The 25,609-nt window shown below is 47.0% G+C and overlaps 1 protein-coding gene across 4 annotated transcripts in view; it reads left to right on the top strand.

Moving 5' to 3' along the window:
• Positions 1–2,437: 2,437 nt before the first annotated feature.
• CYRIA (CYFIP related Rac1 interactor A) overlaps positions 2,438–25,609 on the top strand; it is a 100,350-nt gene continuing 77,178 nt past the window's right edge. For 2 of the 4 annotated variants that reach the window (XM_081483812.1, XM_081483818.1), the window contains exons 1-2: positions 2,438–2,505; positions 4,542–4,642. The gene's annotated coding sequence lies outside the window, so the exon portion shown is untranslated. The remainder of the gene's footprint in view (positions 2,506–4,541; positions 4,643–25,609) is intronic. The other 2 variants (XM_081483811.1, XM_081483813.1) reach the window with 1 other exon arrangement.

The raw sequence follows: 25,609 nt of genomic DNA, 5'->3' as shown, positions 1-25,609 counted from the left end.
ACAGGGGATCACTTGCACCCATCATTTGTGACCTTTATTGCTCACTCAACAAATATTATTGGAAACCAGTTTGTGCCAAGTATTGCTCTCAGCACTGGGGATGCTTCAGAGAATGTGTTTCCAAATACCAGAGAGTTGAACTGGTCCATGGAGGGCAACGCAGAGCCCCTGGATGATGATGGCACTTCTCTCCTGGTCTTTCTCATCACTGTCTCCTTTTCTTCCTCCAAACTGTGGTCAGCCTCCTTATTTGAGGTTCCATTCAAGGCTGCCCAGCCCACGGGAGTTCCCAGGATCAAGTGTAGCCTTCTCAGGTTGATGTTCAGGATCTCCATTCTCAGCCCCTGATATTGCAACCACACCAGATCTCTTTGTCCCTCTACCTGGAGGGTCCTTGACCTCATTTCCTGCCTCCTGAAGTCCAGTCATCCTTCAAGGTTCAGCTTAAAATAATCTGAACCCAATTTTCCCCAGTCACAATGAACTCCTTGTCCTGAGCCCACACGAAAATACCTCTGTTTTAGCCTATTTTCTCTTCTGCCCTGTCATAAACTGGGCTGGCAATCAGTCTGTCTACTCCTCAGGCCAGGGGCATGGGTCATGATGCTATCATTTGTTTTAGCACAGTGCCTGGCCCTTTGTCAAAGCTCAAGGTATCTCTTTAAAAAAAAAAATACATACATGACAAGGATGTCCTTGAAATTAGAACAGTCTGGTTTAAATTTAATTTAAATAAGGTTCATTTTAGAAAGTGTATATTTTGAAGAGAGACCACTGAAATTTCATCTCAACCTACCTGCCCTCTCACTGACAGCTTAATTTCACTGTAATCTTTATTATAGTAACCTCTAAACTTGTTATTAGTATTACTGACAAAGTTGAAAGACCATTTCATCTGATTAGTGTGTCTTAGGAAACACATAATTATTAAATTCCACACTAATAATTAGAAACCCTATTATTTCACAATGGGCTAGGCAACACCACACAGGTAGCCCTCAATTACTGAAACAGAAGCCCTCTTTAAGTGTGTGGAAGTGAAATTTCATACATCAAATAGTCTCTTCTCACCAACTTCAGCTGTATTATTAGAGACAGATGAGTATAAAGTAAGGAGTCCTCCCGTGGTCTGAAATGACGGTGTCGGGTGGGGTGAATGGTATCTGTGGCTGGCTTGTCCTTGTCATTCTGACGAGGGCAGACGAGGTTCTGGTGGATAGAATAATCAGAAAACTTTGCTGTGTATATGTACAGGGGTGGAGAAAGAAGGATTTTCCAGTAGAGCCACCCAAAAATAAAACAGGTCTTTGCAGGGATTGACAACACGGTCTGGTTCAAGTACAGGCAATTTGACTGGCAAAAATAAAAAATGGGGACCTGTGCATTCTGATCTGAAGGACCCTTACCAATGGGAAGACTATTTCATTCTAACTAGACTGTGCCTTCCTGGCCCCTGTCTGAATTCTTGCCAAAACTCAGAGCAGGAGCTCCGTCAAGAAAAAGAATTTGACTGAGGTCTCCTAAAGCTTTCTGCACTCCAGAACCAGGACTGCCTGATGCACCCAAACCACACATTCCTGGAGCAACTGCTGCAGCCCCCAGCACGTGGCCTGACCCCTTGTAGGGGTTTAATAAAGTTTCACGGATGCTCTGGCTGATTGACTGGGAAAGGAAGCGGGAGAGGCCTGTGCCTGCAGGAGGGCCCCCCCAACAGGAGCTCTGACTCACAACCTGTTTGGCACTGAGCAGCCCTCTTTGGTTTCCTGAATCTCTCTCTCTTAATGGCAGATGTTTTAAAACAATGATCGTGACAATGACACTGTAATCCCCTACTTTCCCTTGCATCATAGGGGTTTTTCAAGTGTTTTTGCAGACTTGCTCTGAAGGGTAATAACATTTTTTGGATTCAGCGTTTGCAAAGACTTTGGGGGGTCCCTTCAGATAAGGGCAGCACCCAGGGCTGGGAATCTGTTAACAATCTGTGCCGGGAGGGGCAGGGAGGAGAACTGGATTCAAAATCGAGGGTAATTTGGAAGGGGGTGGTTGAGGCTGGGATGGTCTGGCTGGGTGCATGGGCACACATTTGGAAGTGCCGCTAAGGATTAATCAAAAGACCTGTCCCCCGTCCTTTTTTTTTTTTTAAGAGAAATAGTGGGTATGGAGGAATTCCGTGTGTAGAAGCAGTAGGGGCCGATGCGGGCTTCCCCTTGGAGGGCAAAGCCAGAGGCCAAGGCCGAAAAAAAGCAAGAGTGACCGCGTGCGGAGGTGGTCAGCACCATGCATCTGGGAAGGGGACCCGGCCGGATGACGGCGGGGGTGGGGCTCCCCGGGGGCCGGGGCGGGGCGGCCGCAGCGGGCGGGGCTGGGGGCGGGGCTGGGGCGGGGCTGGGGCGGGGCTCGGGGCCGGCTCGCAGGCTGCGGCGGCCGCGGGAGAGGCGTCCACAGCGGCGGCGGCGGCTGGGGCAGCGGCTGACGGGCGGCGGAGCAGGGCGGCGGCGACTCCGGGTGAGCGCGGCGCAGGCGTGGCGGGGGCGCGGCGGGGTTCGCGGCCGGGGGCCTGCTGGGACGCGGACTCCTGAGGGGCCCGGAGAACCCTGCCATCCTTCTCCACCTCCCGACTCAGCCTTCGGGGAAGGGCGGGCGGGCGGGCGAGCCGAGGACCCAGTCCTTTTAGCCCGTCTCCGGCGATCGCCGTCTAGATGTCCGGCTTGGAGCCCTTTTGCCCCTTCTGCGGAGCACAGCCTCGTGATTGTGGCCCGGATCACCTCTCTCGTCGCTCAACCGCTCAACATCTTTCCCCTTCAACTCCAGCGCCAGGTAGCTTCGGCTCCAAAGCCAAATCTTTCAGAAGACCCCCAACTCTGCTTCCCCGTTCCCACCACCAGAGACCAGGCTCCCCACCACTCCCTACCGCCTCCAGAGGCAGGGACGACCCCCCGCTCCCTGGGGCCTGCGCACCTGGACGTTTGTGCTGCCACCTGCCAGGGAGATTCTTTGCCAGCCAGACAGCCCGCAGCTGTGCGGGGACCCAGACCGCCTTGCCATCTCCCTCCCCATCCCCCACTTAGAATCCCAGTCTGAAGAAAGGGATTTCGCCGGATCCTTAGCTTTGGGAACAATTTGACCCACTTCTCAAAAGACTGGTCCCAAGCCAGCCGGGCTATTTGGTGGCAACACCTGTCTTGCCTGCCAGCCGAAGGACCGAAGAGCCTCTGTTATACCGGGCCAGAGGGTCCCTGGGTCCTTCTCCAAGCTTCCCTGATCTTGTGACCAGCGTTCCCAGAGACTGGGGCCACGAGCTTTTGTCATTTGCCTACCTCCACCCCGGGTTCTCCAGAATTCCCCTCCCCTGTAGGGTCCAGCACTGATAGGCAACAGTACTGGCCCTGGCCTCCCCTCCCGTGCCCCTGTTTCCCCCTCTGCTCCCTCCGGGGAACCCAGGGCAGAGTCCTGAAGCCTGTATGTGGGGCCTCGGTCTCCCCATGGGCCCTTTGGCCATCCTTCCCTTCCCTGTTAGAAACTTTCCCCCTCTCTCCAGTCACCATCACTCTGGTTGGGTCCGGGCCATCTGCACAGCGCCGTGTCCCCAGGGCACAGAAAGCTGGGCTGGGACCGCGGGCTGGGACGTGTGCTGGGCCAGCGCGAGGAGGGTGGCTGACAGCTAGGTCAGGCTGGGCATCTGGGCCCCGGGGGTTGGTGGGGCGGGGGCGGGCAAGGTTTAGGGTGGGCCATTGGCTTTTCCTGAGCACTGAAGGAGGTCCGAGAGCTTGCTTTGCTGTAGAGAAAGAAGGCAGAGCAGGGGCTGTTTTTCCTGCGTGCTTCTGACTGTCTTGTGTTGCTATGGTGACAGTTTTGCCTCTCTTCCTTCTTCTGACTCTTCTGGGAGCTGGTTTTTATTGGTCTGTTGTCCTGTCTTTTATGGCTCTAATTTCTCCTTTCTATTTGCTCTCAAATAAACAGTCATAAACCTGGGCCCCAGGCCGGGGGACTGGCAGAATCTCACCTCCTCCTGGCCCCCAGGCTCCAGTGAGGGGAGGGTAGAGGAGAGAGGTAGGGACAGACCTGGCCACACCATCTCCTGCCCCCAGCTCTGGGATGGGAGCGGCGGCATCACAGCCTGGGGCTCACAGTGGATAGCACCGGGGCCCCAGTGCTAATAATAGACCCAAGTGTGATGCAGAAGCCCAGGAATATTATTTCCTTTCATCTTCAAGGCAGTTCTGTGGTGTAGGGGCCGTGTCCACCTTGCGGATGACAAGACTAAACTCAGAGTGAGCTATGTCCCTCAGGTCACTCTGCTTTCAGCACACAGTGGGCGCTGAGCTTTTGTTGAATGGATGGAAAAGTGATGGAGCTGGTGGGCAAACACCCATCTCGCTCCCTGGCCACCCCGCAGGCTTCCAGGTACTGGTGCCAGGATAGGGATAACAGAGCTCCCTAAACCCTCGTGCTGGGAGACTCAAGTTTCTCTGGTGGACCCGTCTAGAGGCTCCTGCCAGAGAGCTACCCGTCAGGTCCTTTGTGTTCTCTTGACTCTTCAGGTTGGGGGAGTTGAAGTTGCGAGGAGAGTCAAGCCACTTGGGACTTCCTGTTTTTGCTCAGCACCCAGAAGCGTTTGGTTTGCTTTTACTCTCAGAGCCGGGTGAGTTGGGGACACGGAGAGAGCCCAGGAGATCTTCCCAAGCCAACCCCGGGCTAGGAGTTCAGAGCTGTCCAGGCCATGGGTCACCGACTGTCAGCTGTCAGTGACACTCTCCCAGAGAAGCTGTCCCCTCTTTTATTTTTCCCTTCACCACACACTCTCTTCTTCCCCACCCTGCCCCCCCCTTCACTTTGCGGGTGCTCTTGGCCTGTTAGTAATGAGCTGGAAAAGCCTCACGGTGGCGGGGAAAAAAACATGGAGTCAGCAGCCCATTGTCAAATTCCAGCCCTGGGGCAATCACTCATGCGGACCTCAGTTTTAACCTTTAAAATGGGGTTGATAGCATCTCTTCTCCTGGTGGCTTGTTGGCTTGTTGGCTTGTTTTTGTAGGGTGGAATGCAGTAGCTTACAGGGAATGCTTTTTGTTTTTTGCAAAGTTGAAAGCCTGAGGGGCCCATCATGTCCTCTTCCTGTTGGGAGGTCTCCGTGTTAAAGAGACCCCCAAACCACTACTCAGAGATGAAGAAGTGATTTAAGAATAATTAAGCTCTGAAATCTTAGAATCAGAGACATTCTCCAGTCCACAGGTCCAGACTCGATGCTGGATCAATCTGTTTCTTTAGTTATGCACCTTTTGTTAACTGAGCATCTGCTGCTGCTGCTGCTGCTAAGTCACTTCAGTCGTGTCCAACTCTGTGCGACCCCATAGACAGCAGCCCACCAGGCTCCCCTGTCCTTGAGATTCTCAAGGCAAGAACACTGGAATGGGTTGCCATTTCCTTCTCCAATGCATGAAAGTGAAAAGTGAAAGTGAGGTCGCTCAGTCGTGTCTGACTCTTTGCGACCTCATGGACTGCAGCCTACCAGGCTCCTCCATCCATGGGATTTTCCAGGCAAGAGTACTGGAGTGGGTTGCCATGACCTTCTCTGAACTGAGCATCTACTCTGTACCAAATATAGTTTGGGGAACTGGGGATTTTAAAAAGTGAACACTATATCTGTTTTCAAAGAACGTAGTCTAGGGGTAAAGACGGATGTGAAAGAAGAGCCTTGCAATGCCGTCGGAGAGGTGGGTGATCAAGGAAAAGGCGGGGTGATGGGGGCCCAGAGGTGGTGACTTGACTTGGCCGCCATGTTAGGGTTGAATCATCCATCCTGTGCTTTGTGGCTGAAACACAGTTCTGTTACCTCTGCCCACGTGGCAAGCCCTCGGTCCGGCCCTCCCAGCCAGAGGGGATGTTCGCTGAGCCCCTCATTCAGCTCTGTGAGCAGTGTCAGGTTTGTGGCAGGGGCTGGTCCTGCCTTCCTTCCTGACTTTTGACTCATCCACTCATCGTAGCCTCTGGCTCCGAGTTCATCTTGGTCAAAATCCTTTCTCCAAGGCTACAGGAATTACCTGACAGAGCAGCATTGTGACTGGAAAGAAAGTGGACTTTTGGAGTCAGCCAGGAATTCAAACTCTCCTACTGCTGTGTCCTAGGGTTGGGCTCCTGAAGAGCATCTGACCTCCCCGAGCCTCAGCTGTTGCACCAGTAAAATGGTAATAATGAAACTTGCCGTCTAGGAAGTGAACAATCTTATGCATTTATAGGGTCTGGCCTGGTGCCCACCTCACACTTGCTGTTATTTAGTTATATTGATTAGAAAGGACTTCTCAGTTACTGGCCCTCTGGGTCCTCTTAGAACCATGGTGGGGAGCTTTTTGGTCTAATTCTGTCCTTCAGAGATTCATTATCAGGGAAAGTTAAAAATCGCCCACACTCCTGTTCTAAGCACTGTTGGTTAATCTTTGAGTTCTCTCTCACCAGATAAACTATGCTGAGCAATGTGGTGTTTGATGTCCTCAAAAGGGAACAAATCTGAAACAGCAACAAACACCCTGGGTTTAAGAAACGTGTCACTATGAGAATAATTTGATGTAGTTCCTACTTGTTTCTTTTGCTTTGGTGTCAAGTCCAAAAAAAAAAAAATCGTTGCCATTGAGGAGATGTTTTCTTCTAGAAGTTTTATGGTTTTAGGTCTTACATTCAATCTATTTTTTGGGTTACTTTTTGTGTGCAGTGTAAGATAGTGGTCCAGTTTGGTTCTTTTGCACATGGCTGTCATTTTCCCAACACAATTTATTGAAGAGACTGTCCTTTCTCCATTGTGTACCCTGGCTCCTGTGTCAGACAACACTTTGAAACGAGTGCTTCACATTTTTTATTCTGGGCCTGTTTAGTTTCCTTTTATTTTCTTAAGTTACACTACCTATGGAAAAACATTTTCTCAAATCATCACTGCAACTCTGTGATGTTAGTATTTATCATGCCCTTTGGACAGTGAAGGAAATTGGCAAAGGTCTCTGGTGCAGAGTCCAGCAACTAGTAAATGGCAGGGCCAGAATTTAAAATTGGGTCCTACTTGCTCTCATGCCAAGGTACACAGCATTGTCATCTCCTTGGCTGGTGTGTCAGTGACCTAAAATAATTGTGTTTGGAGCATGGGAGGAGATTTTAACAGGGGTGGGACTGGTCAGGGCTGTAACTCGGACTCAGACTCATAGTAAATATTTAGAGACTTTATTGGGGTTTTGCTCTCATCGCAGCATTATCAAGGTTTTTGGCAGGTGGCTGAGGTGTCATTCCTAGAAGTGGTGAAGAGGAGAGGAGTTTGGCATGTACAAGTTCAGAGAAAATTTTGATGATGCTTGAAATAGCTTCCTTTGCCTAAGAATGGGTTGCCGGTTTGTCTTTGACATAAATTGAGCTGATTTTCGGACTGAACATATGAATGAAAAGCATGACAGGTGCATCCCAGGGATAAGGGGACAGAAGCAAGAAGGTCAGAAAACCTGGGTCAGTGGCCCAACAAATACAGGGGTGGTTGGGATTTAGTCTATCAGTATAACTCATGACTGGGAGATGGAGGTAGGAAAGTGATTACAGAATGGCCCCCTCCCAGCATTTCTTTCTTGGGAGATTTAGAAGTCGAATTTCTCTGGCCTAAGGACCCCATTATTCTGAAAATGGTGCCATGTTTGCCGGCAACGTGCTTCCTGGTCCAGCTTAGCTCTGCTGACAGATCCGTTACTATTTGCAATTATCTCAAGGCCTGAGTCTGGTGTCTGCTTGTTTAATGACTTCACTTTCTAATAAAAATTCTATACGGCATAGATAATTAGATCTTTAAAATGAAACTGGGGAAATGGGATGCCCCCGAAGAGTTGAATTGCAGTTTTATGATGGATCATGCATAAAAAAATGAGATCATTCACTCATTCACTTAGCAAATGTGTATGAGACTGGTTCTTGCCCGGTGCTCTGCTAGACAGAGCACAAGGATCAGGATGGTTTTGTCCCGGCCTGTAGGTAGCGCTCACTCCAGGAGAGGCAGGGGAGGAAATGCACACCTGAAATGGAGCTTGGGGAATGTCATAAAGAAAAGCAGTGCAGGGGGATGGGGAGTGGGGAAACGGCATTGTTTCAACTCTTATTGCAACACAGTCTATTTTGCTCCCCATGGTCATTGTCTGTGATACACCTCTATCACACCTGACACACTGCAGGGAGAAAAAACCTGGAAAAGAAAAGTTAAAGCCTGGATGGTGAACGGCTCAGCTCTATTCCTAGCTTCCTGCACTGGGGAGAAGGAGCGGTTCTCTGTAGGAGACCCCCCATAGCTACAGTTTCCAGCTTCCCAGGTGGCTCAGTGGTAAGGAACCTGCCAGCCAATGCAGAAGCTGCAGGAGATGCGGGTTCGATCCCTGGGTCAGGAAGATCCCCTGGAGAAGGAAATGGCAAACCACTCCAGTATTCTTGCCTGGAGAATCTCATGGTCAGAGGAGTCTGGCAGATTCAGGCTGCAGTTCCTGGGGTCTCAGAGAGTCAGACGTGACAGAGTGACTGTGCAGGCAGGCACACAGCCATAGTTTCAGTTCCCCATTCTCAACCTCAGTCTGAAAATATTAAATGGAAAATTCCAAAACTAAGTAATTCGTAAATTTTATGTTGTGCACCATTCTGAGGAATGTGATGAAATCTAGCCCCTTCCCGCTCAGTCCTACCTGCAATGTCAATCATCTCTTTGTCCAGCGTATTCCTCCTGTTAGTCACTTAGTACCCATCTCGGTTATCAGATAGACTCTGGTGGTATCGCATTACTGTTGTTCAAGAAAGTCTTATTTTACTTAATAATGGCTCTAATGTGCAAGAGTAGCGATGCCGGCAATTTAGATGTGCCAAAAAAGGAAGCTGTAAAGTGTTTCCTTTCAGTGACAAGGTGAAAATTCTCAACTTAATAAAGAAAGAAAAAAAACCCATCTTTGCTGAGGTTGGTAAGATCTAGAGTAAGAAACTCATGCTAGTCTTGCTGTCACACCTCAAACTGCGAAAGTCACAGCTCCATGAAGAGTGTTTAGTTAAGATAGAAAAGGCATGAGACCGCCTTGGAGAAAGGTGGAGTGGTACATGACACTGGGATAACATAATGTGCTTCCAGATAACAGTGGTCCACGTCCTTCGAAGTAACTGCCTGTTGCATCTGCTGCCTTTTAAACCATGTACAGTCACCAGACAGGGACTGTGAACACCTGATTCTGAACATGTAGGTCGGGGGTCTTGTCCAATTTTTATGTGGTTTAATTGCCAAGTGTCTAAAGCTTAATGTGCTGTGCTATGTAAATATTTTATAGATTTAACACTGGGTAACTGTCATATTTTGATGCCAGCAAAGTTTTAGGGGATAAAATGGTACCTGACCAACATCAAATGACTTTATAGCTGCAAGAAATTCAGTGTGTGGAAAAGTTCTGTATGTGAGGAGGAAAAAGGAAAATAAAAGTGGATTTGAAAGGTTAAAAAAAAAAAAAGATAGAAAAGGCATTGGGTTTGTACAATAAGGTACCTTTCAGAGAGAGGCCACATTTGCACAACTTTTATTACATCAGATTGTTATAATGGATCTACTCTTTTATTAGTTATTGGTGTTCATCCCTGACTGTGACTGATTTATAAACTTTATCATTGGCACATGTGTATCGGAAAAACCACGGTATATATGGCGTTCAGTGCTATTTGTGGTTTCCACTGGCAGGCTTGGAACGGATGGATCCCCTGAGGATAAAGGAGACCACTGTACTTTCTGTTGGTAAAACAGGAAGACTGATTTGATGACTTAGAAGGGAGCTTCCACATCTAGCCAATGATTTGAGCTTCTGTCCCAAAGTGACAGGTGAAGAAGCAAAGCCTGGCAGCCTTAGTCAGCAAGGTTTCAAAAACAGAGCTGGAGTGGAGAGAACCCAGGGTGTTTTCAAAGAACATAGAAATCTTGCTCTCCCTCGTAGAAAGGGGGCCAAGTCTGATTTAACATCCTGGTACATAGTTGAAGGTCAAGGCTGATGACAAAAGGGAGACACAGAAGGGCCCCAGGAGCTCAGTAGAGGTGGGAAGGACCCTGCCAAGCTCACTCCCACGTTCCAGAGTGTCCACCAACTGGACCGTGGAGGGTTGACCTCCACATTGTGACCAAATTGAATGTGGTCTGTCCTCCATGTTCCAGTCAGGAGAGGATGCTTTGGTTCCTGCAGAATGCTCTCTGTTTTAAGTTAATACCCATTTTTAAATCATTTAGTCTGATGATTTCTGGATTTTGGAATGCATTAAAATGCATAAACGCTGTGGGACCTCAGAAACAGTGACAAGCACACTACCTCAACACACTGTCAAACTCTCTCATTCCCAGTGTCATCCAAACTCAGGGTCTTCCAGTTGCAGTGATGAGGCCAGATCCCCTGCTCCTGGAGTAAAGAAGCAGAGAAGACCCACTCAGAGCTGCCTGGCCTTTGGCAAGTTATTCCATCTTCTAGAGTCTCGTGTTTCCCCCTATAAAACACAGGCAGCAGCAGTACCTTCTGAATAATGAGCATTTAATATCCATTTTTAGTAGTCCTCTAAAGAGCTTTAGAGGACTTCCCAGGTGATTCAAATGGTAAAGTATCTGCCTGCAATGCAGGAGACCTGAGCTCAATCCCTGAGTTGGGAAGATCTCCTGGAGAAGGGAATGGCAACCCACTCCAGTATTCTTGCCTGGACAAGCCCATGGACAGAGGATCCTGGTGGGCTAGGTCCATGGAGTCACAGAGAGCGACAGTCCATGGGGTCACACGACTGAGCAACTGACACTTCCACACTTCCACAAAGAGCTGTAGAAGCAGATATACCCATTCTATGGATGGGAAAACTAAGGTCCACAGGTGTTAGGAAACTTGCATAATGTCACATCATTCATTAGGAAGATTGCATAGCTGGTACCTGAAACCATGTCTGTGTGCTTTCAAAGTGTGGCCTGTCTCTACCTCCCACCCTAGAAATGAGATGATGCCAACACTTTGAGATCCAGAGAGGTGAAATGGGCACGTGGAAATTACGTGGGAGCATCCCAGGGCTGCAGCGTGAGTGCATCTGAAGTCCACAGACCTGGGTGGAATCCTGGCTTTTCCCTTGGGTCAATGCCTTAAGCTTATTGAGTTTTCCAAGTTTTGAACTGAAGTTAATAATATTTGTGGCCCAGAAATATTGCAAAGAATACAGGCATACCTTGTTTTACTGCACTTCCCAGATATTGTTTTTTTTTTTTAACAGCTTGAAAGTTTGTGGCAACCTTCAGTTAATCAAGTCTGTGCTGTTTTTCCAGCAGCATTTGCTCACTTCCTGTGTCCCTGTTACATCTTGGCAATTATGGCGATATTTCAAGCTTTTTCATTATTATTGAATTTGTTCTGGTCCTCTGTGATCAGTGACCTTTGATGTGACTGCTTCAACTGGCTGAAAGCTCAGATGATGGTCAGCATTTTTTAGCAATAAAATTTAAATTTTGTCAACTAAGATATGTACATTTTTTAGATATAGTACTTTTGCACACTTAATAGTCTACAGTTTAGTGTAAACATAACATTTATATGCACTGGGAAGCCAAAAATTTCAGGTGACTTACTTTCTGAGGTGGTCTGAAACCAAACCCACAGTATCTCCGAGGTGTGCCATAAGTAAACATGTCAGTTTTCATTTTGCCTGATCTGTTAAGAAAAATGTGTTTGAAAAGTTCATCTACCTTCTTGGCTCCTTTTTACTTGTTGTTTTTGGTTGGAAACAGCAGGGAACTTCTTTCTCTAAAAGATGCGTTCCTGAATTGCCTTGGTAAAGCCACCCAAGTCCAGTCTGCTGGACCTACGTTTCTAGCTCATAAGCCTTTTGTTTTATACTTGAAATGAACCTGACCATGTTCCTTACTGGAGTGTAACAAGGATAAGACTTCCAGTTGACATCTAGCATTACGCCTACTGTATGATCAGTCTTGCATCCTGTCTTTCCTTGATTTTGTAAATGCATATTTATTTTTTCCTTAAAGTGTTGAGGCTTCAAATCTGTGCCCTTGAGCACCTTCAGAAGTAATCGATGGAGCTGTAAGCTGTTTTCTTACATTCCCTTATTTGCAAGTCGAAAATACAAAATGCTCTGAAAATGAAAAGTTTTTATTTCTTTTTTCATAACTCATGTGGGTGCAAAAGCTGATCTGATGGTACATGAGACTATTTTTAGTTTGTATTTATCCCACTTGGGATGAATACGTTTTTCATCAAAAGAATGCATGCTCCAGACCCTGCTGGGGGTGCATGTAACATGGTATCTGTACTCTATTACCTTTCTAAAATCTGAAAAATTCTGAATTTGGCAGCACAACTGAGCAAAGAGTTTCAAAGAAGCGTTTATGAATCTCTCTTTCTGAAAGCCCAGAGGAACTCACAGGACCCTTGGTGTTGGGGAGACACCAGAGGGGTCCTTCAACATCTCCCTGATTCCAGGTGCTGTAGTGACATGGTTCGTCGTGTGCTCATCAAAAGCCTTTGTGGCCAGTTTTCTATTTCCTCACTTTAAATAAGAAGATATAAGTTATATGACCAGGCCTGGCACAAAAACAAAACAAAATAAAAAAAAAACAATAACAAAACCTTTTAAAGCACGGGTTCCAAAGTTTCATGGGGACCAAGTATTTTTTTAAAAATTCCATAGAACTAAAAATAAGCTGGGAATTTTTGATCTAGAGTGGCTTATAATTGTTTCATCATTGGCCTTGGGGGGAAGATACAAGGGAATTTTTCAATCCTACTCATCCTTTTAGCCTTGTGAGGAGGAGGAAGCAGGCCTTGGAGAGCGAGCAGGAGGAAGTCAAAAGGCCCGAGTAGGCGTGAGAAGGTCTCCATTCTTATCTTGGGTTCACTCTTGATTTGTTGAGGGATTTGGGCTCCTTGCCTCCCTTCTCTGGGCCCTTGGAACTCCATTTCAAAGTCAACTAATTCTTTCTTTCTGAGAGTCTAGGAGTTGAAGCTGGGGCCCCCAAAGAGAGTGAAAAGCATTGATCTGCCTCCTTGACTGCATCCTCCCAGCTTCCATCCGGCTCAAGGTGGACCAGAGGAGGCGAAAGGCTCTGCTTTGGTCTCCTTTGGGCCCATCCTCTCCACTTCTCTCACAACACGATCCTTTGATGCTGTGGGCATCCTCTGATGCTTGTGTGGGACTCACCTTGACCCCTGCACCTCCCTTGCTGCCTAGGGAGGGCTCGCAGGATGTTTAACTCAGGCATGCAGGTGACACGGCCCTGCTGGTGATGGCCAGCACAAGGGCTTGCTCTGCATCAGTGGGCTACAGGCGAGGCCATGCCAGGCATGGTTGAGGGGGTGTGAGGAAGGAGGGAGGGAGTTCCCTGTTGCAGAGCACAGCACCAGTGCAAGATCTGCCCAGGGAGACAGGGAGATGGAGTAGGTCCCTGCCATGGCCCATGTGGGCAAGGGGTTGAAATGTAGAGCATTTAGGTAAAGGATGCTGGGGACCTGTCTAATTCCGTCCTTCTCTCCTTTCTCCCTTCCTTTCTTCCTTCCTGCCTTCTCTTCCTTCTTTCTCACTTTCTTTCTTTCTCTTTGGAGTTTACACTTAAAGTACCATCATTCTGACTTGTGCCAGGTTGAAAGTTTCCTCCAGAGTCTGACGTGGTTTAAAAACTTGGTGTTTCTGTCTCTCAGAAGCCCCACCCTGCTCATCCAGGAGATTCTCACTTGGCAGTAACTCATGTTAGGAACTGGGGCCTTGACCTTGCACAGGGGGCTTTCCCCAATGGAGAAGTGATCTTGACTTTGGGGATCCTGAAGTCCTTCAGTTCACACAGACTGTGGGAGCCACTGGGCAGTTGTAAACATCATTGACACCAGGCCATACTGAGAGGAGGGCAGCCCTGGAGTGGCTGGTCTTCATAAATTAAAAAGGCCTGGGCTCTGATGGGTGAGCGTGTATGAGTGTGAGTGTATGCCTGGTTTGTGGGGGTGTGAGGGTACATGGTGTGTCATTGTGTGCATGGTATGTGGTGTGTATGCAAATGTGTGTAGATGTGTGTGTGTCAGTGTGAACAGGTGTGAGTACATGGATTTGTAGGTCCTTTTGGATTCCAGGAGATGCTGCCAAGCCCTGGATCTAGCTCCCTTTGGACAAGGCTCCTCCTCAGTCTGTTTCCTGGCCTTTGTGTAGCTCACGAATGGAACTGACCTCCCGGAGGGTCCCTGGGGCTGAGGGACCTCTGATATTTCAGGGACCCGTGACCACCGACAAAAGTAATTCAGAGCTTAACTGGCAGGAAGCAACTAAATTATGTTTTCTTAGGGAGAAATATCTAATCTTTCAGCTTTGGAAACCCAGACCGCTGTCAAAGCTGATTTTATACATGTTTGAAAAGACGCACATCGTTTGAGGGTGTGACTTTAAAAATAAGAGAAAATCCTAATACGGGTTTTAAAAATGAAGGACTAGAGAAAATAGAAAGCAATACATTCCGTGTTATTTAGCAGTCGGTTGGGGGAAGGTAGGAAAAGATTATGAAGGTGAAAAGGAAGAGAAGCAGAAAGAGAAATGGAAGAGAAACTGAGCTGCCCTTGCCCTGTGATGGGCGGTGGGCCTGTCTCCTGGTCCAGACCCTTCTGGGCCAAACCCAGGCTGAGCTGAGAGAGTCAGGAGCCTAGAGGCGAAGGTGGGGGAGGAACACGGGAAGAAGGGGGTAGAGGATCCTTGCAGAGTTTGCTTCTACGCTTCCAAGGATCAGGAAGACCTCTGGGGTGATGGAGAGTGCCCTGTCCAGGGAGTCCCCTAGGGGCCGAGGTCTCCCACTGACCCAGCTAACCTTCTGTAACCATCTGTCTCTCGCTGCCCCTTGGTTCCTCAGCCTGCAGCTGCTGAGAACGCTCTTCTCCATGGGTGCAAATTGCGGGCTTGCTCCCATGGGACTAGGGGCGAGGGTGTCAGCACCTGTGGGTGGGGATGAGATGCTCTGTGCATCTCCTCCATTTTCCCTCCCTTTGAGTCACCTGTCTGAAGGCCCCTTTCCCCTGTCCACTCTGTAACCCGCTAGTAAGGCTGTGGGCTGTGTGAATATATCTGTTCTACCTCAAATTCAGGAAATGATTTGAATATCTCATATCAGCTAAAATAGCAGCAGTGAGCTTGCTATTTCATAGTATATATGCATGAGTTATTTTTTCTACATAGTTATTTACAGGTTACCCTATACCAACAAGGCCCTAATGTTTCAAAGTCTACCACATTTTAACTTATATTTGTAACAGTGAGTTGTGATCTTTAGCATGCCTTTAATACCCATCAATTCTATTTTGCTAGTCTGTCTGTATACATTCCTCACCCTACAGACAACCTTGCAAGGTAGATATATTTCTGTCTCTTTTACAGATAAAGACTGAAACTAAGACAGTTTTATAAACTTGCTTTAAGACATAGGATTGAAAGTGGGGCACCAGGATTTGGATTCAAGACTGTCTGGCTCTCAGAGTCCTACACTTTCCCACACCACATACTTCACACTGCTTCCAGGCCACAATTTTATTTTTTTCTTAGGAAAATCAAATCTTTTTTTTTTCCTGACATGGTTCTACTTAAGCTCAGAAAATGCAGTCGTAGCTGGAGTTCTTTGTCTCTTTCCAGTGGAGTCCCACGGTGCTCCCTACCTTAATGTAAACTTCATGCAAATAATATATTTCCATATAACAAACTTTTGCCATGCATGTGTCAAGTTCTAGAAACTTTGCTGTGTCATTTAATGGGAGAAGATGTTGTGACTTTATTTTACAGAGGTCAAAACTAAGTCTCAGAGAGATGCAGTTATTTATTTTATTATTTATTTTGTGGCTTGCTTTGTGAGTTAACATTTTGGAGTATGGCTTTGTAGGGGGCTTGAGGTTTTTCCTTTGGCTGAGGACTGAAGTACCCCATGTTGAATCATGAAATGGAGCCCCAACTGACCCACCCATCTCTCAGCCTCGTTGTCTCTGCTGCGGTCAGAACCCAGTCTGGTGGTTGTGAAGAAAGACATGGTTCCTCTTGTCTTTCTCCATCTTGCATCAGCCTACACCATCCTTGGCCATTTGAGCTGGCCCCAACTCTTGTTCTAGTTTCATGGCTCATCACCGACTTGCCAATATTATGCATTAGCTTCATATTATGGAAGAGATCATTGTGATATATTTACCCAAGATTGCACATGAGTTACATATGCTCTTTCCTTACCTGAACAGATTATCTGAGATTCACTTCCAGTGTTACATTCACCTAAAAACCTCCCAACTACCCAACAAATTCATCCACCCATCCATTATCCATCCATCCATCCATCCATCATCCATCCACTTATTCAACAAAAACTTATTGAGCACCCACAATGAGTCAGGTACTTCTCTGGGTCAGTATCTGGAGAGTCAACAGTGAACCAAACAGCCAACCCCCCCTGCTTCATGGAGCTTAGAATCAAAATTGACCATAAATAATATAAACAAGTAAAATGGAGATGATGTTAGATGGTTGCAGGCTGGTGAAGGAACATGAAGCAGAGATGGGTGTACACAGTGAGGGCTCAGTGGGGAGAGTTTGAGGCAAAAGAGTTTCTATTTTAAGTTGGATGGTCAAGGAACATCTCAGAGTGGGTGATGCTGCAGGGAAGACCTGCAGAGAATGAGAGGATGAACCACACAGCTCACTTGGAGAAACGTGTTCCAGGCAGAGAGTCAAAACCTCAGAACACGGGGCAAGTGAAGGACTTTAAAACCTGGAGTGGATGATGCCAGCTTGTGGCCTCTGTGCTTGGAACAGCACAGAGGCCAGGGCTGTGGGTGAGTGGACAAGAGGCAGGTGGGGAGGTTGGGGAGACAGCCAAGGGCTGGCCAGCAGCTTCAGAGCTTCCCCTTCTATCTGAGAACCTCTGCTATATTTTTACAGCCTGCTTTTCCACTGGTCTGTCCCCACCCTGGCTTGTGCACCCTGGAGGGAAGGCACCTAGCCCCAGGCCTCAGGTGGAAGGAGAGTGCAGCATTGATGATAATTGTGCTCATTTTTTCTCTGTCTTTTTTTTTCAGTTTTAACTTTTTTTATTGACGTATAGTTGATGTACAACGTTTTATTACTTCTGCTGCACAGCAAAGTGATTCAATCATACATATATATACATTCTTTTTATGTATTCCTTTCCTTTTTCTAAAAGCCAAGAATGCTAATAAACAGTTTATTTGCGATTCTTTGGGTAACATGGGAATTTTGAAGGCATGCCGCTTCTGAACTCCCAATTAGTGAGTTGCTTTTTGGACAACCATCAAAGAGTTGCCAGGGAAAGAAAGAAGGGGCAGGAAAAAGCTGGAAGTGGAAACTGTGGCGAGGAGAGTGTTAACTGAAGTCGAGAGGAAGAGGACTTCAGCAGAAAGCCCCGGGATTAGCAGGGCTGCCTGGATCTCTGCTGGGGACCAGTGTTTACAGAGACTGACCGCAGGCTGAGCAAGGAGCTCTTGAGAAAGCCTCAGAGTGAAACCCTCAGAGCGTGTCGGGAGTCCAGCCAGGACTTTCCACTCACCACTTTGCTGACTCAGAGGGACCTGGAAGGCCTTGTCTCTGGAGACCTTTCAGGAAAGAAAAGAGCATTCTCCCTGGTAGGGAGTTTCCCTTGCAGAGCTCCACGCTGGTCTCTGAGGGGCCTGGGCTGCTTCTGAGGCAGAGAAAGAACACCTAGGAAATCAGCTAAAACAGGGGCGAGAAGAGGGCTGAGCAGAAGCCTTGGGTCTCCCATGGCATGTCAAGGTCAGGGACCTCCCCCACACTGGCAGCTCCTACCTTCATGCGTGTGTGCGTGCTAAGTCACCTCAGTCGTGTCCAGCTCTTAGCGATCCTATGGACTGTAGCCCGCCAGGCTCCTCTGTCCATGGGATTCTCCAGGCAAGAATACTGGAGTGGGTGGTCATGCCCTCCTCCAGGGCATCTTCCCAACCCAAGGACTGAACCTGCATCTCTTAGATCTCCTGCATTGGCAGGTGGGTTCTTTACCACTAGCACCACCTGGGAAGCCCTCCCACCTTCATATCTGCTCCCAATTCGAATCTTGCATCCTCAGGATCCTTGTAGGACAAAGTTGTCCCAACTCAGAGCAGTTGGTCCAAGTCACTCACTAGGGTTGGATCCTTGGGGGAGAGGGTTGCAATTCATGGCTATTGAGGCTGGAGGATGTTCTGAAATCATTTGGAAGCTGTTAGGGCCTTTCAACAAGGCAGTGAGGAAACAGGGTTTCCAGCCAGATGTGGGTGTGTGTCCAGGTGTGTATGAAATAGTTGGAAATGATTGAGTGTTCATTCACGAGAGATGCCGGGAGGAGTGATTTTTTTTCCACTGGTGTGTCAAGGGATAGGTTGGTTTAAAAATTAAAAAAAAGAAAAAGCAAAGATTTTTCGTGTTATTTAGATGTCTTATTGTTTTTCAGCAACTCTTTTTGGACATTGGGCTATGTTCAGGCATCAAACCAGGTGCTCGTGTAGACACAGCACATCAACACACTGCTTATGAGCCTTGCTAGAGAAACCGTACTTCAAAATACATGGGATAAGACCCCTTCAATGACCTGGCTTCAAATGCATGTTGCAGAGATATAAAGGTGGGGAAATAAAAAGTCACCATATCTGATATTAAAGGGCTGGGGGTTTACTTCTGTACCTGCCAATGATCTGTGTAAAGCGAGTGACGGCCTTTCAGAGCCTTCATCTCCTCACCTACTGGTGGACTTGATCTTCAGCTTTCCCTCCCAGGGATATTAGGAACATAACAAGCTTTGCCAACAAATGAAAAGTTCTGTACAAATTGCAAGGTGTTACTCACAGGGCTGTGAGAGACCTCTGTTAGCAATGAGATACGTGGTGAGAGGTTTGGATCAAGTCTAACATTCGTTCACAACTTAATTTTTCTAAACTTTGCTGCTCCTGCTATGTCTCTGACTGACTGTTTGGGCTTTCTTCCAGCTTTCAGAATTGCTTTTCCTGACTTTTTATTAGCGTCTGGTTTTTGCAATTCAGTGCAATGCTTTAGAAGTGTACACGTGTAACTATTTACCTAAACACCGTGGGGCCGATTGTTTTTTTTTGACCAATATTATACAAATGGAAGAAAAAGGTCAGGATTGTTGCTCAGAATATGAAAGGACTTGGGTTTTGTATGAAAACAGCACCAGTGGATAAGTGGAGGGTGGGAAGTGTTAGAAGTCAACCTTGCACTGGTCAGGGTAAGAAACCAACAGTGTGAATTATTATCTTGTAAAAGCATGTAGGAAGCCAGCTCTGTCAGATCCCCCAAAAAATAGCTGTTTGAAAATGGAGCTTTCTGGTGAAAAGATCAGTTGCTGCAGAATCTAGAATGCTTTCCTTATATGTCAGCGAGCTGGGACAGAGCGTTGAGCCAGCCTGAAATGTGTCTAAATAAATGATTAAGGTGACTCACTCATTCCCCATTGAAAAGAGCTTTTTGAAAAAGGGAAAGTAAGAGGGAAAGAAGAGAATAAAGCAGAGGCAAAGAACAATAGGATTTGAATTTTAAACAATAGGAAAAAGAAAATTGAATTAGTCACTCGTGTCAGATCCTGTGAGCCTCTGTTCTGAATGACTCCCACCCTGTGAAGGTTTTAAGGTCAGGGTCTCTTGATGTTTGAATTTCCTGGTGAAATAACACACCATTCCCGGGGCTGGTCCAGGGTCTGTGATGGGCATTCTGGGGATATTTGTCATGGAAGCCACTGCAGGGCTCCACTGTCCAGTCCTGGAAGCCTTCCCTTAGCCAGAGAACAGTCTCTCAGCCATGGGCAGAAGGTCTGAGGCTTGTAGCCAGTTCAGTTCAATAGAGATGGAAGCCTTGTCCTTCGGTTCTGCATTTCTGTTATTGTATGTATCATATTCTTTGACTACATCATCCCTGATACCAGGAACTGACCCAGAGACCATTCAGATCTTTATGATTGGCTAGTGTTTGAATTGATCTGCAGTTTGCAAGAGATTTTTACATTAAAGGTGAGCCAATTTGTTTTTAATCATATGCAGCAGTGATAAAACATAGTTTCATTCCCATGACTTACATCTCTTTGCTGTTTAATTCTGGGCCATCACTTAATCACTCTTAAGTCCTTGGGACCTCAGTCATAGAATGGACATGATTCCTTCTTTGCTGACCTCAACATAATACCTGTGAATATGAAATGACTTAATATGCCATCAGGTGGTGTATTAGTCAGTCTTGCTGCAGCAAGAAATAATCCCAAGTTTCAGTGGCTGGTGGCAGCAAGCCTTTCACTTATGTCACGCATCAGGGGGCTGCTGTTTGGCTTTCGTGGCGCTGACCCACAGTTCTCATTCTGAGATGGGGTCTGACCAGGCAGCTGCTTCTTGGAAAGTGTCCTCCTCTTGACAAGGTGGCAGAGACCTGAGATGCTTCTTGAAGCTTCTGCTCCTCACATTCCTTTTCCTAAAAAGGGCAAATGGCCATGTCCTGTATCAGTTGTGTCCCCCTACCATGGGAGGGAAGGTGGTATTAATATATGAAGCCATATGGCAACCAGAAAGGCTGTATATTCTTTCTACAACCCCAGACACTCTAAACCTATTAAACCGGATGTGAATGTTATGTTCTTAGTAAAATAATAATTGATGGCATAGTAGGAACTGAGCTCATATCTGGTGTTGATATTTATGTCAACTGGACTAGACTGTGCCAGGACATTCAAATGTAGTCTCTCCAGGAGAAGAAATTTGGGGTCATTTACTCCCATCTGCTAGGGCTAAAGCCTAGCAGTGTGCCTGGCAAATAGTAAGTACTGGATACAGCCTACCTGCTCTGAATAATTCCACAGAGTCACAGCTACTCCAGTACTCTGGAGCCAAAGAATCAAGTAGGATTAAGGTTTCCAGCCCATTTAAGATGAAAACATTTGGCAACACATGAATTTTAACTCTATGCTAGATCAACAGGTTTATCAATTTAGTTCTTCAATTCAAATATAATCACATTTCTGAAGCCTTGTTGCCCCTTACACTGGAACTCATATCATGACATCAAAGAAGGTTCAGAGTGCAAACATAACTCAAGGTCCCCAGCATTGTTCGTGATCAGTGTCCTTGTGAGGGACAGTAATAGCCACACTTTTGACCGTTGTTGTGTCTCTCTTTGGGGCTTTCCAAAACACTGTTATTCTTCATATCTTGTTGTTGTACTGTCTCTGTCTTGCTGGAAGCAATGGTAGCCTCTTAAGTTTAAAGAAATAAAAACCAAGGCCCAGAGGGGTGAGGGCGGGGCCAAAGGCCAAGCAGGAGGTGTGCACACCAATCCTCCCCTCCCCAACTGTGTGACCTTGGGCTAATGACTTGGCCTCTCTGTGCCTCATTGTTCACATCTGCAAGACATGAGTGGTAATACCTGCGTCTTCCTCCTGGGGGTGCTGTGATGATTTAGTGGGGCTGTGCTTGGCACAGAGCCAGTGCTCAGCATACTCATGATCCATTTTAGGTTTTAGCTCCGGGCACAGGAGAGAGAGGCAGAGTAGCACAGCGTTCTGGTCCTCCATGTGGCTGGTCTAGTGATGAGGCGTTTGATTGAGACTGGGGTGTGGGACTCCATGAATGGAGAGGAAGGAAGGGATAAGGCCACGCTCCTGTCCGAACAGCCCCCTGACGCGGTGCAGAGACGGGAAGATTCCTCAAGGTCCCCGCCTGGGCTGAACCTGAGCCTAAGGGGTCTGGGGCCCACTGGGCTTCCTGTTTGGGCAAGACTTTTAGTCAGTTCCGGTTGGAGGCCCCAACCGGAACTGACTAGAAGCCCTGCCATAGCAGCCACGAGGGACGTTCACAAGGACGCTTGTTCTGGGCCCCTGATCGTGTCTTGCTGACGGCCCAGGTCAGGAGGCTGTGTCTGGCCAGCTTGTCCAAGGCATGAGGCCTCTACATGTAAAATGGAGCTCAAGAAACACACTCAGAGCCAACCTCAGGCAGGAAGGCTCGGGAGACCCCCGGGGGCCGGTTCAAAGGCAGATGAGCGCCCTGCAACCCTCTGGGGGTCCTTGTAAATAAACATCACCCTTTATTTCCCCATCAGACCTTGAGTAGACAACTTCTAAGAGGCCAGCGTAAATTGCATTTTTAACCTGCAAATTATGAAACATTGTTTTGCTTTTTATTCTGTAATTGAGGGTTACCTTTTCTCTAACACCTTTAATTTAAATAATTTCATCCTGAGCATCCAGGAATTTCAAAATCCACTTTAGCATCTAAGCCTTTTGTTACCAGCACTAACAGGTTTTCACAAGACACAGCAGCTCATTTAGAATGCTGTGTTTTATTAATAGCTGGGAAAATACAGGCCTCATTTACATCTTTATCACTTTCCGTTCTGTTGGCGTTAGTGGGGGAAGACATTCTGTATGTGGCTCTGATGTAGCATTCGAGTTCAAGGAGGATTCCCACCTGCATGGTCTTCCTTCCTCTTCCCAACAATCCTGGACATCATGCTTTATGACTTATGCCCATTTTATAGAAGAGGAAACTAAGGCTCAGGGGCTCATAGGAGCATTCAACCCAGGTTATGGTAGCCGCTAAATGGAGCAGCCAAATGAGACTTGAGCTCACTGACCAGGGCTGTGCCCAGAACCCTAGCTCCCTGTGCATGGTCCAGCTTCTCTGGATTTCTGAGACTCTGCTTTTAGACAATTCAAGACCTCTCCATTTTCAGGGCCACACTCGACCTCTGCTTGATAGGTTGACCAAACAGGCAGGATTCTTTGAGATCATCTAGACCAGGGATTTTCAATGTTCGATGTCATAGCCACTTGGGAAACGGTGATGTGTGTACAGCACACAGGAAATGGTGTGCTTGTGGTGAAGCTGCTTGTGGTCACAAGGGAGTAAGGGAGTGGCCTGGCCACCCTGACCTCATCAGCTGTCCTCCTAGACTAAGAACATCTTTGCCACACATGGTTGGGTCTGTTTTACAGATGGTAAGACTGACACCTGGGGAGGAAAAACTAGAGCTACCTGGTGGCACTTGCGATTACATTCCATGGCTTGCCTTAACATTTTAGTCACTCCAAATTTCTGAATTATTCATTAGCCATTTGTTACAAATTGTCAGGGACAGCTGACTTGTCTGTGTGTATATGTATATTCACATGATCTCTTCCCAACTGGGTTATACATTATCTAGGGACAAGGTCTTGGTTGTGTTCCCTTTCTTTTCTTACTGCACTCCCCCCCAAAAAATTGCCAAGCATAATGGCTTGGACTTTTCTATGTATTAAAGTATAAATAAACTATCATCCGTCCTTTCCTTTAAAATAAACTGTGGCATCCTCCTACGTCAAGTATCTCTTCTTCCGGAACGCATTCCCAAATGCCCCTAGCTGTAAATAAGCCTTGTCTCACCCTCCAGCACATTTTCTTGGTGACATCTTAGAGCTTTTACTAGTTTCTATCTTATGTTAGAGTTGTTGGTGAATGTATTCCATCTCCTTTTCCAGTAATACAACCACTTTGAAATCAGGTTCTGTTACGTGTGGTTCACGTAACAGAGTGGCATTTACTTAACAGGCATTCAATTCAGATTCGGTGTTTTTGCGAGCCTCTCACAATATCAAGTGCTGCACCAGGGCTGTTATATGGGAGCTTATTTAAATTTTAGCAGCCATGTGAGATGGGTGGCATATATTAGCTTCATTTTATACTGTAAGGAAACTGAGACTGCAAGAGAGGAAGTGCCTATTTAAGGCTGTTTAAGTTGAAGCCAGGACCCTGCACTCCAAATTCCACGCCCTTAGCTCCTCGTCCTTGCTCACAATTCATGTTTGCTGAGTAGAAATACAAGCCAAGAAGATAGGACTTCATTAGTTTAGAGGCTGATAAAGGCCAGGCACAAGGCTTGTGTGATTTTTGTTAGTGGCCGGAAGAGTACCCTCGTGTTGGGAAAAAAATGAAAAGAATGTTGGTTCTTATGAATGTGTTCTGCTTGCCTGCCAGTTGTCCCCAGAACATCTGCAAGTTCAGATGAAATATGACTTTCAGATGAAAGAATGTTCTAACTGACCCAAGTCTTTCTCCCCTGAAATGAAAACAATGGGAATTTATACGTTTTCGTTTTGCTGTTAATCAGATTCCTTGAGAATCAGTTTCCTTGATAGATGAGGTAAATCTAATTAGCTACTGATCTGCAGGAGACTTAGTGGTTGTGTCTTTGTGTGTGTGTGTGTGTGTGTGTGTGTGTGTGTGTGTGTTTATGTGTGCAGCAGAGCTATGAAAATCCTGCTTTATTTTTCTGCTCTACTTTTCCCTTATTTCCCATGGCAATCACTGACCCCATTCCAAGTTAAAGACCACCCTCCCAAAGGTAGCAGAAAACATGCACAGTGATGCTGGATTCATCTTGCATGTGATTATCTAAGTGTGGCCTCCAAGGAAGTCATTTCTCCAGCACCGTTAATTCCTGACTCTAATCAGAGCTCCAGAGCCCCTAATCAGGCTTCTGAGTTTGGTGATGGCAAGTGTCTTCATGACCATCTGCGAAAAAAACATGCCAAGAGGAAGCTTCTGCCAGATGACAGTGGTTAAGCCACAGCACCTGCTGGACAGATGCATCTTGAATAGCAGGATAAGCCCCATCTCCCTGGGGAACATGGCAGAGAGTGCCCAGAGGAGAAATGGTCATCCATGGCTAGAACTCAGTGAGGCTAGTTTTCCAAGGGGTTACCAGTCCTGTTGTGGACCCCTGGTATGATAATTCCCTTTTTAGAGATGCGTACACCGAGACTTCTCTGACTCAACCCTTCCACTGTAGAGTAGAGTCTTTCTGGTTCCAGTCCTAACCTCCTTTTATGGCAGGGTGGACACCACGACCAAGCAGTTCACACCAACTCTCTACCTCGGATCAAATCCCAGTAACAGAGTAGAGATGCTGAGATGCTGGCAGAGGGTCACAAAGATGGATGTGCCCTGGTGCCCTTGCCTGCTTCCAGGTCTGCATGTAGATGAACTTGACTTCTAGGCACCAGATCTTTCCAGTGTAAGGTACTGGGCAGAAATGAAGGGTGATATATATTCTGCCTTGAAGACACGTCTCAAGGAGTGTTCTTTCTTAGCATTCTTTCAAGGAACTGGTCCTGGCAGGAGATGATCAGAAGGCATTCATTCATTTCCTCATTCATTGAACAAATCATTTTAAAACACTATGCCTGGGTGGGCCCCAAAGGTATGACAGGGAGCAGGGCTGACATGGGCTAGGTTCTGAACATGCACTTACAGGACATCTAATTCTGGGTGAATATGGAGAGAACTGGTGGCTCAGAAGGTAAAGAACCTGCCTGCAATAAAGGAGATACAAGAGACCCAGGTTTGATCCCTGGATTGGGAAGATCCCCTGGAGAAGGGAATGGCAACCCCCTCCAGTATTCTTGCCTGAAGAAGTCCATGGATAGAAGAGCCTGGTGGGCTACAGTCCATTGGGTCGCAAAGAGTTGACTCGACTGAGCGACTAAGCATGAACAGACTAGGGATAAAGTCTTTGTAGGGAAAAAGATGTGTACTGTAAATAAAATTGTACAGGGGATGTT

This window comes from Giraffa tippelskirchi, chromosome 4, assembly GCF_054371585.1.
Source record: "Giraffa tippelskirchi isolate mGirTip1 chromosome 4, T2T-mGirTip1v1.2.pri, whole genome shotgun sequence".
Taxonomy (NCBI): domain Eukaryota; kingdom Metazoa; phylum Chordata; class Mammalia; order Artiodactyla; family Giraffidae; genus Giraffa; species Giraffa tippelskirchi.
This window is presented reverse-complemented; position numbering and strand designations above follow the sequence as displayed.